Below are 21,150 nucleotides of genomic sequence, written 5' to 3'. Positions count from 1 at the left end.
TTTTACATTTTTGCTGATAATGAGTAAGTTGTTCTTTATCTTTCATTTTCAGAGTACCAAGGACATCATGGGGTAATGTCCTGACTTGTATAAGAATGGGATTTAAGAAGGCAGAGTGGCACGAAGTCATTAGCCATATTATCTTCCAGAGTCACTAAAGTCCAGTGGCAAGATAAAAGTCAGGATGACTGGTGATGGCCCAGGTTGCATGGATAACTTTAGTATAAATTGACCTAACTCTAAGTGCCCCAGAATAATTATTTTAATCACCTTCATGGCCATTAGAACAAATTGTTCTTATCTGATCATTTCACTGGGGGAAATCTTCAAATCCTTGGGGTAGACATTCCTTTAACTAGTCATCAGGTTTAAGACCTACTAATCACCCTCAACCTGGTTTAGCTCATCTACTGTGATGGTTTTACTGAGACGTGGCTGCTGTACATGCTACAGTCTCTTGGAGTCACTGGTGAGAGTTGGGCAACAGGCAGACACCAAAGTTCTAGTCCTCCTGCGAACACCCCCATATACCTCAAACTTCTAAGTACTATCATAACGTATGCATGTCATATGCCCTGTACATAATTTAGGTATTCAGTCATTGAAACAGATTGTCAAGCCATGTTTTACATTGTGTTGCAGTAGAAAATTTAATAATCTAGATCCTTAGCAAAACATTAATTTATTAGTAATGCTAGCAATAACCAATAAATGAGTCAATAGGCTCTCAAGACCAAAGACAAACTTGGTTTCAGAGAGAGCATTTTTATAGTCAATAAGGAGGAACCCTATTCATGAAACTAATACATAAGAATGAATTTAATGATTATTCATAGGATTTATAGAAATAGGGAAGTATTACAAGAACAGAGAAGTAGGTCAATTTTCAAGATTGAGCTACTAAAATCTGCAGTTTGATAAATCCAAGACTAGCTTCTGGTATAAGAACTCATTCTTTGATAATAACTGCTGAGAAAACTGGAAAATAGTAAAGCAGAAACTAGGCATAGAACAACATCTTACACCCTATAACAAGAGAATATTGAAATGGGTACAAGATTTAGATATAAAAGGAGAACAAAGAATAGTTTATCTGTCAGATCTATGGAAAGGGGAGCAATTTATGACCAAAGAAAAGATAAAGATAATGTTTTATCCTTCACTCTTGAAGAGGACCATGACATTGAGGAGGTGATGCCATGACAAGCAAATAAATTGGATTTGAATGAAGAGGTGCTGTACTGACATCAACCTCACTTTCTTCTCCAGAACCATCTTAGATCCAGTGGTCAGATATGGATCAGAACAACTGGAGATGACCCTGGATGTGAGGCAGTCAGGTTTAAGTGTGACTTTTACTGTGACTTCACCACCTATTATAAAATACAACTGGATAATTTTGATTACATTAAATTAAAAAATTTGCACAAATAAAACCAGTGCAACCAAGATTAAAAGGAAGGCAGTAAGTTGGCAACAATTTTTACAGCTAATGTTTCTGATTAAGGACCCATTTCTAAAATATATAGCAATTCTCAGATGAAGAAAATAGAGCTAAAATATATAGCAATTCTCAGATGAAGAAAATAGTCATATGAAAAAATTCTCTAAAACATTATTATAGAAATTATTATTATAATTATAATTGTTATTATTATTATAGAAATGCAAATTAAAACAATTCTGAGATACCACCTCACATCTATCATATTGGTCAATATGACTAAAAAGAAAAAATGATCAGTGTTGGAGGGGATGTGGGAAAAGTGGTTCACTAATGCATTGTTGGTGAGTTGTGAACTGATCCAACTTTCCTAGAGAACAATTTGGAATTGCTCCCAAAAAAGCAATAAAACTGCACATATTTTTTGATCCAGCAATATCACACTGGGTCTGTATCCCATAGAGATCTCAAAAAAAGGATAAAAAAGCCTACAATATTTGGAGCAGCTCTCTTTGTATTGGCAACTAATTAGAAGTTGAGGGAATACCCATCAATTGGGGAATGGCTAAACAAATTGTGGTATATGCATGTGAAGAAATCATGAGGGATGGGATTTCAGAATACCCTGGAAAGCCTTGCATGAACTAATGCTGAGTGAAGTAAGCAGAGCCAGAAGAACTTTGTACATGTTAAAAACATTGTGTGATGATCAACTGTGATGGATTTGTTCATTTCAGCAATACTCAAAGACAATTCTAAAGACTTGTGATAGAAAATATCACCCAAACCCAGAGAGTTTCCTGTTATACCACATATCTCACCAAATAACTGCTTCACGAGTTGGGGCCAGTGAAATGATGCTAGACCACTTTGTTTTGCAATATGTATTCCCTAACAAACATTTCTGATGTTTTGGCAAAATTTTATTTGCCAGATTGCTTTGGCAAAGGACTTTTCACTGTGATTAAACACATACAAGGTATGATTCTGCTAATTATAATTGTGTGTAGTTTTCCTAAAACCTTGAGAATTTTACAAAGAGGACAAGAGGGGATTGGAAAAATTGTAATAGAAGATAAGCAAAATTAAACTGAATGGGCCATGAGCTCAGAATTATGTCCCTAGCAAAAATCAATAGCTCCATGAAGTCAAGAAAATGATATTTGAGAAGCAAACAGACTTTGAAAAGTTTATAGAGAGACATATCCATTTTAAGGAAGATTTCAGAATAATAAACAAGTGTCTAAGACAAAAATATAAGTACTTAAAGCAGCCCAAGCTCATATATCTAGGTAAACCAGTTGCTGATGAAATTTGAGAAGCTTCAGAATATTGTATAGGCTAAATTACTAAAGGACACAAAAGATTGTTTCAAAAACACTGAGGGTTAGGGACAACTAGGTGGCACAGTGATAGAGCAACAGCCCTGGAGTCAGGAGGGCCTAAGTTCAAATTTGTCCTCAGCCTTGGGCAAATCACTTAACCCCAATGCTTTGCAAAACCAAAAAACCAAAAACCAAAACTCACTGAGGGTAGATGAAAATATAGAGGGCAGATGCAAATATAAAGATTATAGCAAATTGCCTTCTGTTGGGGAATGGGGGGAAGGGAGGGGAGGGAGGAGAAAAAATTACAAACTCAAAATCTTGCCAAAAAATGATAGGTAGAAACTATCTTTGTATGAAATTGTAAAACAAATAAAATATTTATATAATGAATAAAAGAACAAAAAAAAAAAACAATGATAGGAAAAAAATAGGAAGAAAGGCTAAAGACTAGTTAATTCATCCTGATCTCTAACCATTGACAGAAAAGAAGTCCAAGAAACTTATAGGATTATTGATATGGATTACTGATATTGTTTATAATGGTTTTTAAAAATAATTTTAATTGAAATGTCAAAATAATTAATTCAGTTTAGTAACTGAAATCATGTGTATGCTTTTCTCTGAAAGAGTAGCTAAAGGCAAATCTAACAATTTAAACATTAAATGAAAATTAAGTAGATTCTACAATTAAAAACAAAATAGAATAGATTAAAAAGCAGAACCCACAAGTACTCTTACATGAAATGAATTTAATTCAGGAAATTCAAATAAATTCAAAATGAAAAGATAGTCTACAATTTACCTTGATACTATCAAATCATGAAAAGCAGAAGTAGCACTAATGGTAGATGAATTCATATTAGATATCATTCAAAGGCATAAACAAGGATATTATGCTATAAAGATCTACATGCAAATGAGAGTATTTTTATTTCAGAATTAATAAGTCAAGTCTTTAAATACCTATTATATTCTAAGAAGATCAAGTACTAGGACTACAGAGTTTCTGTTCTCAAAGAGCTCACTGTCTAATGGGAGACGAAACATGAAAACAATTACATACAAATAAAATCTATATAAGATATATTTAGAGGTAATCAACAGGGAAGATTCTAGAATTACAGAGTATCATAAGGGAATTCTTGTAGAAAGTAGGATTTTTAGATTAAAATGAAAGAAAACTAGAGAAATAAGGAAGTGGAGATGAAGATAGCATTCCTACCAGGGGAAATAGACAGTTCTGTATTCAGGGAGATAGGAGGTGTGGTGCTTTGTTTGGGGAATAGCAAGGAAGCTAAGCTCACTAGATCATAGTATATGTATGCTGGAAAGGTAAAAGGGAGCCAAATTAGGGAGATACTGAAGTTTTATTGTGTGTGTGTGTGTGTGTGTGTGTGTGTGTGTGTGTGTGTGTGTGTGTGACAAAGTTGCACCTGAGCTTTAAGAAAATCAAAGTAACAGCTAGATGGAGGATAAACTGAAGTGGGGAGTCTTGTTGTCAGGGAGCCCAACCAGGAGGCTACTGAAAAAGTTCAGGAATGAGTGATGAAGGTCTATAACAAGGTGGTGGTAGAGTCAGAAAAGAAAAGGCAGCATGTATAAGAAATGTCAAGAAGTTAAAATTGATAAAACTTGGCAAAATTTTGAATATGAGGGAAAGAGAGAGAGAGAGAAAGAGAGAGAGAGAGAGAGAGTTGATGACTAGGTTTCAAGCCTAGGTGATGAAAAGAATGATTGTGTCCTTGATGGTAATAGGAAAGCTATGAAGCGTCTGGAGTTAAAAAGAATCAAGTCACCTTCACACTTGTAAGTTATTAAAGCTTTAAATTCTACACTAAGACTTTGGGGATATCATATATTTTAGTACTGAGTTATTCCCAGAAAAAAAGGAGATGATAGAATAAAGTGATAGAGGTAAAAGGGAAAGGATGGGGAAAAGGCTCCTTCATGGCTAATAGAGGAGTCAGATTAGCTAGTGACAGTAACAGTTCAGATAAAAGCAATACAGGCAAAAAAGATCACACTTCAGAAATCAATATGAATTATCTATTGGATAGCACAAATGGAAATCCCATAGACATAAATTCACCAGTTCCAAAACAGAATTTATTTTACCCTTTTTTTACCCCTCACTTTACAACTTTACCAGCAATACCTCTACTAGTTCTATATTCCAAGGAGATTTTTTTAAAAAGGACTCATTTGTACAAAAATTTTTGTAACGATTCTTTTTGTGGGGACAAGGAAATGGAAATTAAGGGGATGTCCATCAATCAGGGAATAACTGAACAAGTGATGATATATGAATATGATGGAATATTATTGTGAGTAATAAATGATGAAAGGGATGACTTTAGAAAAAGATGGGGGGCAGCAAGATGGCACAGTGGGTAAAGCACTGGCCCTGGAGTCAGAAGGACCTGAGTTCAAATCTAGTATCAGACACATAATAATTACCTAGCTGTATGACCTTGGGCAAGTCACTTAACTCATTATACTAATGAGCAAGAACAGCTACTTCCTTCTCCAGGTGTAAGGGACAATAGCATAGACTCTCATTCAACCTATGCAAAGTTTTTTAACCTTTTCCTTTTGTCTTAACTCTCTCCTTCCTGTAAACAGGTTGGCATTTCTTCAGTTTCCTCAAAGACCAGGCATCTTCGCAGACATCTGTGAGATTCTGGCAATACCCTTTCAACCCTCGTGAAAGCAAAACACTTGCTTTTTACCACAACTCCCCCCACTTCTTTTTTTTTTTTTTTTTATCAATTTTGTTTTCCACATCTTCCTAATAATTTGTCCATCAAATCAAAATCCTTTTGATTGAAATGACTACTGAATTTTTCTATCAATATCTTACTTCCTGAGGGGCGGAGCCAAGATGGCAACAAGAGTGGATTGTGTCTTGGGCGCTCTCTCATAAATCTTCTAAACTAAGGACTCTAACTAAATTTTAGAGGGACAGAACCCACAGAGGAACCCAGAGAGGCAATTCTCCTACTCAAGGTAACCTGGAAGAGAACAGAAAGGCTCTGCTCCCTGGGGTTGGAGGGGCTGCCTGCCAGAGGTATGGCCCACCAGAGCAAAAGCATTTCAGCCTCCCAGAGGCAGCCCCAGGGCACTGGGAGCCTCAGCTCACAGCAGCGGGGGAGTTTCCTGATCTACGCCCCGGGGAGCACTGGGCACACCTTGGGGGAACAAGGGGAATGACACCTCTGCCAGAGTGAGCACTTGAACCCCAGCCCTCAGGGCACACAGCGAGCAGCATGGCAGGAGACCCCAGGGCATGAGCCCATTGAACCTGGGGGGGGAGACTGCTGAGCTCTGCCCCTGGAACAGGACTCTGGGGTTCTGACCACATTCAGATCCTGATCACAGTCTAGGCCCCCCCATAGAACAGCAGCCCCCCCCACCTCAGGCCTGTGGCAGAAGGGGGTGCATATGGTCATTCACAGACCAGGAGGGAGGACAGAGCCTCTCAGACTGAGACCCTTGTGGGAGTGTCCCAAAAGCTCAGGAAGCACCCCCAAAACAGGCTAAGGCTGGGAAAATGAGCAAGCAGAGAAACAAGAGGAAGACCATTGAGAAATATTTTGCCTGTGAGCTCAAGAAGGATCAAAACACTCAGTCTGAAGATAAGGAAACACCAGCTCCTGCATCTAAAGACTCCAAGAAAAACAGAAATTGGGCTCAGGCTATGACAGAGCTCAAAAAAGACTTTGAAAATCAAATGAGGGAGTTAGAAGAAAAACTGGGAAAAGAAATGAGAGACATGCAGGAAAAACATGAAAATGAAGTCAGCAGCCTAGTCAAGGAAATCCAAAAAAATGCTGAAGAAAATAGCATGCTAAAAACCAGCTTAGGTCAAATGGATAAAGCAGTTCAAAAAGTTATTGAGGAGAAGAATGCTTTAAAAAGCAGAATTGGCCAGATGGAAAAAGAGATAAGAAAGCTCTCTGAGGAAAACAAATCCTTCAGACAAAGAATAGAACTCAGGGAGATTGATGAATTTATGAGAAATCAGGACTCAATACTTAAAAACCAAAAGAATGAAAAATTAGGAGAAAATGTGAAACATCTCAATGAAAAAACAACTGATATGGAAAACAGATTTAGGAAAGATAATTTAAAAATTATTGGAATACCTGAAAGTCATGATCAGGAAAAAAGCCTTGATATCATTTTCAAAGAATTACTACAGGAAAATTGCCCTGATGTCCTAGAAGCAGAGGGCAAAATATAAATGGAGAGAATCCGCAGATCCTCCCGAGAAAGAGATCCCTAAAAAACAACCCCTAGGAATATTATAGCCAAGTTTCAGAACTCCTAAGTCAAAGAGAAAATATTACAAGCAGCCAGAAGGTCACAATTCAAAACCTGTGGAGCTGCAGTCAGGATCACACAGGACTTAGCAGCAACTACACTGGAAGCTCATAGGGCTTGGAATATAATATTCCAGAAGGCAAAAGAGCTTGGAATGCAACTGAGAATCAACTACCCAGCAAAAATGAATGTACTATTCCAGGGAAAAAGATGGACTTTCAATGAACCAGGGGAATTTCAAATGTTCCTGTTGGAATGGCCAGAGGTGAACAGAAGGTATGATCTTCAAATACAGGACTCAGGTGAAGCATAGAGATTGGAGGAGAAGAGGAAAATATGAGGGACTTAATGAGGATGAACTGCATGTATTCCTGTATAGAAAAATGACACTGATAATACTCATATGAACCTTCTCAATTAACAGAGCAGGTAGAAGGAACTTTTATGGATGAAGCACAGGAGAAAGCTGAATTTGAAGATAAAATATGGTGTAAAAATGGAGTCAATAGAAGGGAAATTTAATGGGTGAAAGAAAAAGGAGAGGGGGGAATAGGCCAAGATATTTCATATAATAAGATTTTTCTTTATTACAATGAGCTATTACAATGATATGGAAGGGGGGAAGGCAAGGGGGAGATGAGGGAATATTCTCTTTCATCAGAGGTGGCTAGGAGAGGAAACAACATATATACTCAATGGGGTATAGACATCTGGAGTAAGAAGGAGAGAGAGGGGACAGGGGGAAGGGGTGGGGATGTGAATGAAGGAGGAGAGAATGGACCATGGCGGGAGAGTGGTCAGATATAACACATTTTCTTTTTTACTTCTTGCAAGGGGCTAGGATTGGATGGCCTGTCCAGGACCATAGGGCCAGGTGGATGCTGGGCCTAAGGGGTGTTATGGGGGCTCAGGGCCTCTTGGCCCCAGAGCCAGGGATCTGTCTGCTATGCCACTCAGCTACCCTACAGCAGAGTCAGTGAAAGGAAAGAGAAAATATAGTATATGGTAGTGGAGAAATATGAAAGGAGGGAGTTGCGATAAGCAATGACAATGGTGGAAAAATATGGAAGTAACCTTTGCGATGGACTTATCATAAAGAATGTGATCCACCTGCGACAGAGTTGGTGGTGTTGGAATACAAACTGAAGCACATTTATTATTATTATTATTATTATTATTATTATTATTATTATTATTATTATTATTATTATTATTTTGGGGGGTGCAGGGCAAATGGGACTGGGTGGTCTGCCTGGGGCTGCATAGCAGAGTGATTGTTGGGTGTCTGAAGCTAGATTTGGACCCGGATGCTCCTGGCTCAAGGGTCAGTGCTCTGTCCGCCACCCAGCCACCCCTACTATTATTACTATTTTATTTTATGTCTTTTTCTTTTCTTTTTTTGGTTTATGCAGGGCAGTGGGGTTGGGGTGGCTTGCATGTCACAAAGCTGGGTGATTGTTGGGTGTATGGGGCCGGGTATGGGCTTGGGTGCTCCTGGCTCCAGGGTTGGTGCTCTGTCCACTGCACCATAACTACAATTATTCCTATTATTTTTTTATTTTAATTTTAATTTTTTTCTCTCCCCTTTATTGTTCAAGTGAGTCTATATATTTTGGGGGGGAGGGGTATTTTTTTTACTCTTAAACAAGAATATTTTATTAATGTATAAAAAAATTGTACAAAATGAGAATAAATATTAAATTAAAAAAAATCTTACTTCCTCATTATCACACATAGACCCATCCTATTTTCCAGGTTTACCAACTTTCTGATGTCCCTTTACTATTTGCCTATTGTCATCTATCTTTAGGCAGCAATTTTGATAGATTCAATTTACCACAAACTCCTCCTTCTCCAATCAACAGTCTAATACAACTCTATGTTGAATAGTTCTCTCTTTTGCATGGCTTAGTCAACAAGTCCAAGTCCCTAGTTGTATAAGTGGTAATTGTTTCCACTACAGCTTAGAATCTAATCAGGATATAAATTGGGCTTCCATAATCCTACCTCCCATTCTGTGCCCAGGTAGCAGGCCCATAGGTCCAAAACCCCATTCCCAACCAAACCTTGGCAGGTGGGTATTTGCAGCAGTAAACACAATTTTCTTTACCATAATGGATACTGACAAGTGATCCAGGTACCATCATTACATCTCACAGGAGTGTCAGTCCACCCATCACTTTAAGTTGTACAGTCCAGAATATGTGTCCTGCTTCTGGACTTAAGTCCACAAACATCTGCTACTCCCCAGGAAAATATCCTGGCCATATTGGTATAGATAATAGTCTTTAACTTACTCAGTCATATGTCACTGGTGTTTCTCTCCCCTGAACCAGGGAACTGCTAACCAGGAACTGAGAATCTAGGCTGGCCACCTAAGGTCAATTCTCACACTTCTGTGGACCACCACAGTCAACCACACCACAAGATTGGGCAATGACTTCTGTCAGCTAGATTTCCTCCCACCATTACTAATACCTGGTTATCTAAATCAGAGATAAGACTCCTAAATAGGATATACAGGCTCATGTAGGATAGTTCTTGGAGCCAAGGAAGTCAATGGGCTGAAAGTGTCAGGTGACAGGGATGTATAGTCAAAGCAGTGGCTTTTCAGTGTGGCCTGAGGCTGGACCCTATTGACTTGATTTCCCCAAAGTGACAGCCACCCAGTAATCTCGACCTCCTTTTCCCTCAATGGAGAACATCTTCACCCTGCTCCTCCTCCTTCTTTTCAGAAGGAGAAGGGCATAAGTAGGGATGTCACACTTATAGAATCAAGGGGAAATTAAAGGTACAAATCTCCGGACTAAACAATGTGCACATAGGCAAGAGATTTTGGAGATGAACTAGTCCAGTGTCTCTCCTTCTCTCTTCTCTTCTCCCCTGGAGACATACAATGTCCTTCTGCATCTTCTGAATCTGTTCCAAAAGGTCCTCTCCAACTCAGGTGACTTGTTGAGACCTTGTCTTCTGGTAAAGAAACTACTTAACATTTTACTCAGACCAAAACACATTTTTTCATCACAAGGCAATGAGATTGTGGAGCTTATTACAATTTACATTTTTGCCTTACTCACTGTCATATTGACATGCATACTTGACCTTAACACAATGAAGTTCCATAAGTGTTTTAATTGCATGAGTAAATTCCACTGAGAATTGCCACATTAACTTAAGTTTGTAGCATATACATCTTAGTATAATCATCTTATAACAAAGAGTACCCAGTATATGGTCTAAAAATAAAAGCAATCTTAACCTTGTGCTCTCATTATAATAATGAATCAAACATCCTTAACCAAAATGAATTTTTTCCAAATATATTCTCAGATATACCATAGATATTTCTTTTCCTGATGTACTTCTCTGACTCACATTCCTTTCCTTAAACTAGAACTTGAAACTGTATTTATTCTAAGAATTTCCATTTCTTCTTACCTGAATATCCCCTCTAACATAAAAATTAAGGAAACTTAATTCCTTTCTTAACATGTAGCTGATAGCAGGTATCAGAGTCACATCTAACCTATCTGGCTTTTAAATCCAATTCACCTAAAACTTCTTTATTAGATTTGCTTAGTTACTATAAAGATCCAGGACATCAAAGGAAAATTCCTTTATAGATATAATTATTGAATGTCAGTGTCCAGGTAGGGATCATGTAGGTAGTCAATTGTGTTAGGCCAGATTTATTCTACCAGGTGAGATATTATCTATATATCACTTTGGGGAAATCAAGTCAAAAGGGTCCAGCCTCGGGCCACACTGAAAAGCCATTGCTTCGACTACATCCCTGACACCTTCAGCCCATTGACTTCCTTGGCTCCAAGAACATGCCATTTACCCAGTAACATTTCCTTTTTGCTGACCATCCTGGTATCTGACATAAAAAGAGAAAATTGATTAAAAGTCCCATGATCTAAAATAGTTTTTTTTACCTAATTAGAATTTTGAGTGAGCCCAATTTACTAAATTCCAATTATAGTCTTAATGGGGTCCCAATTAATGAATTCCCTACCTGAAGCTCTGAGTAGCCTTCCTGGGTACTTGCTAAAACCAGGAATTCTAATTATGGTTGGCCCTACAGGCCTTATATTCTATCTCCCTCTCACTCAAGGCCTTTGATGTTCAGATTCACATCCCTTTGTCTGAAATCATATCTTTCTATCTCTATATAAAGATGGTGTATCAGATATCCCTTGGCTAGAGAACCCTCCTTCTTGCCTGTTGTATTTTAAAATAAACACCTTCTTTGTCCAGGAGAGTGTCTATCATCTCCTAAATTTTCACATAACAATTAAGCTAAATATTGTCACAGAAAAAATCTCAAATTATCTTTCTTGTGTTTACCTTTCTCATATACATAGATCCTTATACTTCAAAGCAAACAACCACAATTTCAGAATATATCCAAAATGTTTCCAATTTACACACATACACACACACACACATACAGCTAGAAACTTCTAGACATAAACTTGTTTAGTTCCTAGCTATCCTTAACATACAAATTATTTTTCTTTTGTTTTTGCAAGGCAATTGGGGTTAAGTGACTTGCCCAAGGTCACACAACTAGGTAATTACCAAGTGTCTGAAGTCAGATTTGAACTCAGGTCCTCCTGACTCCAGGGCCGGTGCTCTATCCACTGCACCACCTAGCTGCCCCATTGTTTTTAAAAATAATAACTGTACTAAAAAAATAACCATATTTCAACATAATTTATTTCCTGTGTAATACTATGTGCTCTATTTACTGTTCAACCTGGCTGCCCCCAACATACAAATTGTTACTTTCAGAATTCTTTAAAACCAACCAGAAAATCTTAGATGACTTTAAATTTCAATATGTGTTATTAATTCCATTATAACAAAACAGCAATAAGAATAACACAAAAATTACTAGACTGTACAAAGCAATCCTTCCATTATTACATTATTCATGAACCCACAGATCTATCCCAGAGGGGGTCATAATTTTTGATATTTCCCTTATTGCCCTTCAAATCAATCATATGTTAATCCCAGGCTTTAACAATACAGTATTTAAATAACATATATATTTACAAGAACTAACCAAATATTATAAATCTAATCTCTGTGCAGTAACAAAAGAATATCACATAACTGATAAATGCATCTTGCTTATCAACAAGTTACCTTACAGTGGGACCACACAATTGCTTTTTGTTCAGTTATCAGTCAGATCCCCCTCATCAGCTGTCCGCAGTTACCAAAAGAGAAGTCCACTTTCTTGACTTCTTTAAAATTAAATATACATTATTAATTTACATTAAACATGATTCTAATTTAAACATCTCATTCCCCTTAGAACAAGAGTAAAATGAATATCCCATTATTCTTTTACACTTTTGTCTTCCAGACCTCTTTACCCAAATCCTCTCAGATTCCAATCTCATACCTATGATACATTTAAAACCCCAATGCAATTCTTATTTGTGCTATAAATGCTAGGCATTGTTAATACATTTTCTTATTTTCAAATGACAGTAAGTATATTTTCTATATAGATATAGATACACACATATTCCCTTTCACAAACTTGTGATAAGACAGTATTATTACAAACTTTCTTCCTTTACCAACAAAAGACCTTATGAGATTGTTGACAATGTATTATTAATATCAATTTAACATCACAACAAATCAGATTACAAAATTTAGTACGATATTTCTCTTTCCCAAAAGAAACCATTAAATATTCCCTGATAACATAATTATATGTTTTTCCTCTTATTAACACAGTTCCACTTTCTTTTATCTCAAAGGCATTTCAATAGAGTTTAAAATCCCTTCAGTTTAACAATCTAAGTTATTTAATTCCTCCCATTCTGTGAAAATTTATCAGACTGTAACAGCACTAATTCCCCTCTTTTAAAATCCTGAGTGTTTCCCAGAATTCCTAGTTTTTATATTTTCTTCCTTTCCTAATCACATATCACACCTGTGATGAAATGTCTTTCCCTTTAAGGCTGAGTCGCCTGTTCTCCCCTCCCCCTCCAGAGGCAGGTGGCGTACCCCCTCCAGCTAGATTCTTTAAAATAGAAATCATCCCTCCTAGAGTTAAAGTAGAAATCATCCCTCATAATTTCTCAATCTTAATCAGCACCTCCCTTCAAAACTCTCCTTCCACAGCTTTCTCTTTAAGAGTCTCTCCCCCTCCTCTCTCCAGTTCTACCCATTAGCATCCACTGCTAGCTCAGTGAGGGAGGGGCTCATCTCCATGAGGGAGACACTGTGAACTGCAGATCTTCTTTCCTCCTCTCTACCTTCCAAAACTCCTGGGCTCAACTCCCAGCTCCCCCCCAGTTTAAAACTTAAGCTGAGTCCCCCAACCCAGAAAAAACTAACCCAGACCACTTACACAGAAGACATAACACACATGAAACACACCACCCCCACAAAACACACATTACCCCCCTACACACACACACACCCCGCAAGGCCATACTCACATTGGATCCAATCGGCAGCTAGCTTCCTTCCTTCCCCCTTCCAACTACCAGCTACAGGATCCTGGCTACAGACCACGAGGCTCCCTGGCCTCCTGTGTCCAGTCTGCAACTTTCCCCTTGGTGGACTTTGGATTTGGGGGAACTTCCTGAGAGGGACTTCAAACACCCCTCCCTCCCTTCAGGGCACCCTATTATGCTCTGGCCTCTCCTTCTTTGGAGGACTTCTCAGCCAGTCCAGGGCAGCTTTGTCCACCACCATACCACCCTAGAAATCACCCCTTTACCATGGTTTGTACCCCACCCCAGACATTTTAATCACTCTCGGCTCCAAAGCCCAGGCCAGTTTCCAGGAATCTCTGAGATATTTTCCCTCCAGAGAACACCAAGAAAGTGGGCTTGAAATCAAGCCATTTTGCAAGCATTATTTTCTTGTGTTCTTCTGGGAAAATACTGGGAAAAGAGATTTACATTATAATATCCTGAACAAGTGCCCAAATGGTTATAAATGGCTTGTGAATACTTAGTCCAGAGTGATTAAAATGGTTTTTATTAAGCTGTATTAATAAATATCATACCTCTCCCAAAATGGGAGAGGGGCCCCCAAAACCCCAAATGCTAGATGTTATGTGAACTTCCAAAGGCTTTCTTCCTTCCCCCTCATGACTATCATAGGCTGGAGTCACAAATCTAGTTGATTCATTCGCACCCCCCCCCCCAATATGTTTTCCCAACCTTGTTCATTATACTAATGAGCAAGAACAGCTACTTCCTTCTCCAGGTGTAAGACACAGACACTCATTCAACTATGCAAAGTTATTTAACTTTTTCCTTTTGTCTTAACTCTCTCCTTCCTGCAAACAGGTTGGCATCTCTTGAGTTTCCTCAGACCAGGCATCCTGGTTTTTTGTAATGTATTACCCTCACAGATATCTGTGAAATTCTGGCAATACCCTTTCTCACCCTTGTGAAAGCAAAACACTTGATTCTTTCCCACATCATCTCTTCCAAATCAGATCAAAATTAAACTTATTAAATTGGTCACCTTCCCCTTGCTCCTGGGAATTTTGCTGAAGGAGTGATTCAATGATATGAATTTGTGGGGATTATTGGGCAAAGAAAAGGGACACCTTTTGTTAGATCACCCCAATTTTTCTTAGTCAAGACACTGGTGGGTTCAGAAACAAGATCACAAACTGGGATTTGGCTCTTAGCTAGAGTTTAAAAGAGTTTCCCTAGGTTAGAAGTGAGAAGCTTTATTTCACCTCCTGGACAGAACTAAAAGAATCCTAATAAGTTTGCTAAGTGTGAAAGTTTATTTATCTATTTATTTATTCATATTTAGGTCAAAGAAAGAAGGCATTGTTAGAATTAGTGCCACATAGGAAAATTAGCTATGGACTAGAGTTTAGAGATGAAATGTTTGTCTACGTGGACTCTAGGCACTTCTTCCAAGTGCAACCACCTAGGGAGGTTAGCAGGAATCCTCCACTACTTTTTCCCCCTATGCCTGGTGAGCAGTGACAAAAAAACTTCTTTTAATCTCTTAAGAAATCAGGATTTTTAACTGAGCTTAGTTTGTTTTTTATTCTCTCCCCTGCCTTCACAGCTGTTTATCTATCGCATTTTTTCCCTTCGGTCTTGATCTGTCTAATCTGTTCTGCTTTTATTTCACCTCTCTAGTCAAAAAAGGTGGCTTCTTGGAATCTCTCTCTTAGAATCCTGCAGTCTATACAGTGATTGTAGCTTCAAGGAGAGAATTTTGTTTTACCTCCACTCCTTCCCTATGCTGGGTTTTAACCACACTCTATCAGAAACAGCTCTCTCTCTCTCTCTCTCTCTCTCTCTCTCTCTCTCTCTCTCTCTCTCTCTCTCTCAGTAGAAACTGAGTTTTTTCAAAACTTAAATGAATTTGATTCTTTTTAAAACTCCCTCTCCTCCTCCCTGGCATTGCCCTGCCATGCCCTGGGGTGGTCACAAGGACGGGGAGAAGGCCATATTTCAAGGACCCTATGTTCTGGCAGGTCCACTCCTCCAATGGCTAGAGTAAGTTTTTAAAAACTGCCCTAAGGAGTGGCTAGGTGGCACAGTAGATAAAGCACCGGCCCTGGAGTCAGGAGTACCTGGGTTCAAATCCGGGCTCAGACACTTAAATAATTACCTAGCTGTGTGGCCTTGGGCAAGCCACTTAAGCCCGTTTGCCTTGCAAAAAAACCTAAAAAAAAAAAAACTGCCCTAAACCCCACTGCTGCCTGAGGAAGCATCCTGGTTTGGGAGCACAGCTTTGTGGTTGCTTACTCCTGTTGCCAATTAAAGATTTAGAGATTGAAGGCAGAAGATTTAAGGCTGAAAAGGTGAAGAAATTCACATTTCTCTGGGATGTTAAAACTGCTCAAGATTTTATTATGGCAAAATATTGTTACAAGGTATACAGGCCAAAATTAGTAAGGAAATCAAGAAGCAGCTTGAGAAAAGGTCCGGTGAAGTCTGAGAGAGAGAGAGACAGACAGACAGATAGACAGACAGAGACAGAGAGACAGAGAAAGAGAAAGGAAAAAAGGCAAGCAGCATGGTGAAGCCCACGGTGCTACATGTGGGTTAAGGAAGAGCATGAAAAACCCCCAGAGCTCAAAGGGGAGGTGTTATATACACCTCTGTGGTAGGCTGGACAGAGGGTGGTGCTTGGGGAGTGGTCTTTCACCTTAGACCAGGTAGCTTCCAGTAGCAAGCCACATACTGGTCCCTCCTGTCCCAAGGTGCCCGATCTCCAAGTTCAACACATCATTTCCTACTGTGCCAGTGTTCAGGGCAAGGTTAAATGAAAGAGAAAATAGGGACAAGTTTTGAAAAACAGAATCGGGGAGGCAGGATCTCAAGAGCAGGGAACCTCCACTCATTTAACAGATTCTGTTTTTGCTTCATTCATAATTCTCTGCATCACTGTCTCCCATTGTTGGGGCTTTTACAACAATCTTCTCATCTTCCCTACCTCCATCAGCCACACACCTGCCCAAGTTGGTAGTCGTCCCATCTTTACGGGAGGTCAGTATGACCTTAAACTAGTGAATGTTAGAAAGGTATTCTTTATGTTAACAGAATGTTATTATTTATTGTTTGACTGAAAGAGTAAATTCTATTTTGAAAGTTTTCTAACTTGATTTTTAAAATAAATGGGAGCAGCTAGGTGGTACAGGGTTGACTAGGTGGTACAGGGTCAGCTTAGGTGGTGCAATGGATAGAGCACCAGCCCTGGAGTCAGGAGTACCTGAATTCAAATCCGGCCTCAGACACTTAATAATTACCTAGCTGTGTGGCCTTGGGCAAGCCACTTAACCCTATTGCCTCGAAAAAACTAAAAAAAAAAAAAATGAAAAGAACTATATGACAACTGATAATCAAAAAATTAACTTATAGACTCTTTCTGGGACCTAGGAAGCCAGATGTGAGGTGAATTAAGTTGTGTTCAAATGTTATTGGGGTAAAACTAAATCCTAACACCATACTGCTGCATTTGCAAATTCTAGCAGTAAATTTACTTAATGTAATGAATATTTTAAAATAAAAACATGGAAGTGTTTGCTATCTGACTACTAATGCTTTTTATTATTATCTCTGCAATTAGATAACTATAGATCAATGTGAAATTATGGGTGTTTGGTTTCCACAGGATGTTAGAGGAGACTGTTAGTTAAAAAATATCACAGGTATCCACCAGAACAAAGGCTAGAGGTCTGGGTTATTGATTAGGGTGAAAGACACTAGCCTACCCTATGTGCAGGAATGTGGAGATAAAACAAAAGGAAAAATGAAAAAAGAGACCACCCTGACCAATCACTGAACTGGGAGAGGTCTTCTAGCTGGCATGAAATTGCCTTAGCCAAGGGGAGATCAAAAACTGGCTTGAACTAGTCAGAAGTTGACTTAGGGCCTCTGACCTATGCAAGTGCACTTGTTTAATGAAGTCTACATATATTACTATATACACCCCCTGTGACAATTGAGGCTCATCAACATAACATGTCTTATGAACAGGGTGGGGAAAATAAGTTAAAGGAATGTCTTGGGGGTGGGTGCACTTTCTTTTTTTTTCTTTTTTCTAATTTATTTATTTTCATATTATTACAAGTTATCTTGTTGTGAAAGTAAACATAAATCCCCCTCCTCCCAAAAAAGATAGAGAAACCTCAAGAGAAATGAAATGAGAGAAACAAAAGTATATTTCAGTCTGTGTTCATATTCCATTAGCTCTGTCTCTGAGATGAATTGTCTTCTTTATCATAAATCCATCAGAGAAATTGCTTCAATATATTTTACCACAGGGGCTATTATTATCTGAATTTCCCTCCATTTTAATCTTCCTACTCCTGTTTATTCCATTATCTCTCTCTCCTTTCACCCTGTCCCTCCTCAGAAGTGTGTACCTTCTCCCATGATCTTCCCTCTCTTCTATTACCTATTCTCCTCCTCCCCTCTCCCATCCCCCTTATACCATCTCTTTCCTCTCATTTTTCTCTAGGGTAAGATAGATTTTCCCCATACCCTTTTGAGTGTGTATGTTATTTCTTTTCTGAGCCATTTCTGATGAGAATGAAGACTCACTCATTCCCCCTCATCTTCCCTCATTCCATTTCATTGAAAAACCTTTTTCTTGACTCTTATGTGAAATATCTTAACCCATTTTTATCTCTTTCCCTTCCTCCCAGTACTTTATCATCCATTGACTCTGTCTTTATACTATATGATACCATTATATTCAACTCTCTCTTGTGCCTTGTCTGTATGTGCTCCTTCTAAATGATCTTATAAATGAGAAGTTTCATATGAGTAATCAGTATCTTCTTCCTATGCAGGAATACATGCAGTTCAACATCATTAAGTTCCTCATAATTAACCCTTCCCACCCACTATTTGCATGTCTCGCCTGAGTCCTGCACTTGGAGATCAGATTTTCTGTTCAGCTCTGGTCATTTCAACAGAAAAGTCTGAAAGTCCCCTGTTTCATTGAAAGTCCCTCTTTTCCCCCAAAAGAGGATGCTCACTTTTGCTGGGTGGTTGATTCTTGCCTATAAACCAAGTTTTTTTGCCTTTCAGAATAACATATTCCTTAATGTATATGCTGCCAAATCCTGCATAATCCTGACTGTAGTGCCATGGTAGTTGAATTGTTTCTTTCTGGAAGCTTATAGTATTTTCTCTTTGACTTGGGAGTTTTGGAATTTGACTTTATTATTCGGGGGGTGGGGTCTCTTTCAGGAGGTGATTAGTGAATTCCCTCAATTTCTATTTTACCTTCTGCTTCTAGAACCTCAGGGCAATTTTGTTGTGGTATTTCTTGAAAAATGAAGCCTAGGCTCTTTCTAGTCAAGACTTTCAAGTAGTCCAATGATTTTTAAATTATCTCTTCTGGATCTTTTTCTAGGTCAGTTGTTTTTCCAAAGAGTTATTTCACATTTTCTTCTAATTTTTTGTTCTTTTAGTATTGTTTTACTGTTTCTTGATTTCTTGAAAAGTCATCAGCTTCCTTTAGCTCCATTCTACATTTGAAAGAATTATTTTCTTCAGAGAGCTTTTTATCTTCTTTCCCAGCTGACCAATTTTGGTTTTTAAGGCATTCTTCTCATTTGCCTTTTGAGTTGCTTTTTCCAAACTGGTTTTTAACATGTCATTTTCTTCAATTTTTTTTGTATTTCTTTCACCAAGCTGCTGACTTGGTTTTCATGATTTAACTGCAACACTCTCATTTCTCTTTCCAAGTTTTCTTTTACCTCCCTTGCTTGTTTTTCAAAGTCTTTTCTGCTCTCTTCTATTGCTTGAGCCCATTTCTTGTTGTTCTTAGAGGCTTTGGAAACAACTTCGTTGTCTTCTGAGTGTGTATTTTGATCCTCCATGGGACCAAAGTAATTTTCTATGGTCAGATTCTTCTTTTCCTATTGTTTGCTCATTTCTTCAGCCTATGACTGATTTACCACACTTCCAAGGCTTTGGGTTTGGGGCACCCCACTTACTTCCTCCAAGGTCTTCTGAGAGGCTCTGACCACTCTCTTGCCTGTGCTCTGGTCTGTGGATGACCACAGGCCCTCCCCTCTACCCTGGAGCTGTGAGGAGGGTTCCTGCTCCTCTATTGTAGTAGGGACCCCAGACTGTGACCTGGCTCTGAGTGTGGGCAAACAGCAGAATCCTGCCCCAGGGAGATCAGAGAGACCTCTCCAGTCTCTCCCCATCCCCTTACAGTCTATGGACTGAATGCTCTGTAAGTGTTGGGTGGCTCTGCAGGTTCCATCACAGGTTCCCACTGCAGAGTTGCTCCAAGGCCCACGTGGCTCAGGCTCCATGCTCACTCTGGTACGGCAGAGTTCTTTCACTGCCCCTTCAAGCCTTCCTTGGCAATCCCTGTGCAAGAGGTCTGGAAACCATCCCTTCTGCCTCAGGACCCAGGCAGCCCCAGGGACCCAGGTGTCCTGTGAACTCTTCCCAGAAGACTGGAGTTGGTTTGCTCCAGCTCTCTGTGCTGCAGCCCAGTTGCACTGTGGCCTTTTCTAGTCCCCATCCTGGTGAAAAAGACCTTTGCCAAGGATCTTCAAGGTTGTCTTGAACTGGGTAAGTATATTGTTCAGTCTTTCTATGAGTCCTGCCCTTCTCAATTTTGGCTAGAGTCATAATTTGACAGCTTTTGGAGTTTTTGGTGGGGATGAGTTTTTTTGGAGATGGGAATTCCTTCCCTCACACTGCCATCTTGGCTCCATCCCATTCAAGGTGGGTGTATTTTTAAGATACCTCCAATGACAAGGTCCTATCAGGATTCAGAGGGGAAGGGAACAAAAGCCTTCTTATATAAGGTTGGACATTGTCACAATTCAAGATGTTTTCCCACTAGGGGAAATTGCCTGTTCCTGCAGGGATATTAATTAATAAAAATCCATTCAATCACTTCAGTCTTTCTAAGTTTTTATTATTACTGATCATTTATAACAGTTGATCTATGCAAGGAATTTTTGAGAATACATTTAGCTATAAATGCATTAAATACATTTAATTACTAATTGACTGTTTAAAATCTTAATATGCAATATGAGGTACCTCAAAGAAATTAAAATTGTCTCAAAAATTATTTTCTGATTGATCTTAATTAGCATGATTCAAAAAAATTATTTTAAATCAGATGACTATGTGTGTTGTTTTTCCCAGAAGCTCTTCCCTTGTATCCTCTGGTCCAGAAAAGTGAGAAGTGGTCTCTGACATTTTCTTGGGTTTGGGAGTTAGGTTTGAGCATCAAAATCTCACCATAGAGTGTACCAGTGTGCAATCTTTGTCTTACTGATTTAATGAGAACTGTCTCTGAAATATGGTACCTTTAGACTAATTGTCTACATTTGAAGGAATGGATGTTTGTGTATAAAAATCTTATTATAGGAACCCCTAGGTGGTGCAGTGGATAGAGCACAGACCCTGGAGTCAGGAGGACCTGAATTCAAATGTGATCTCAGACACTTAAAACTTACCCAGCTATGTAACCTTGGGCAAGTCATTTAACTCCATTGTCTTATAAAAACAAAATCAATAAGAATATTATTTTAACTCTGTGCAG

At 38.8% G+C, this 21,150-nt stretch overlaps 1 protein-coding gene across 7 annotated transcripts in view; it reads right to left on the bottom strand.

Moving 5' to 3' along the window:
* Positions 1 to 13,782, bottom strand: part of LOC141502677 (phospholipid-transporting ATPase ABCA3-like) — a 312,244-nt gene extending 298,462 nt beyond the window's left edge. For 4 of the 7 annotated variants that reach the window (XM_074207521.1, XM_074207520.1, XM_074207522.1 and 1 more), the window contains exon 1: positions 13,569 to 13,779. The gene's annotated coding sequence lies outside the window, so the exon portion shown is untranslated. Of the gene's footprint in view, positions 1 to 13,568 lie in introns of all 7 variants that reach the window. The other 3 variants (XM_074207524.1, XM_074207525.1, XM_074207528.1) reach the window with 2 other exon arrangements.
* Between the last annotated feature and the right edge of the window lie 7,368 nt (positions 13,783 to 21,150).

The sequence above is a fragment of the Macrotis lagotis genome, chromosome X (genome assembly GCF_037893015.1).
Source record: "Macrotis lagotis isolate mMagLag1 chromosome X, bilby.v1.9.chrom.fasta, whole genome shotgun sequence".
Classification (NCBI taxonomy): Eukaryota; Metazoa; Chordata; class Mammalia; order Peramelemorphia; family Peramelidae; genus Macrotis; species Macrotis lagotis.
Note: the sequence above shows the minus strand (reverse complement) of the source record. Positions and strands in the feature narration are given on the sequence as shown.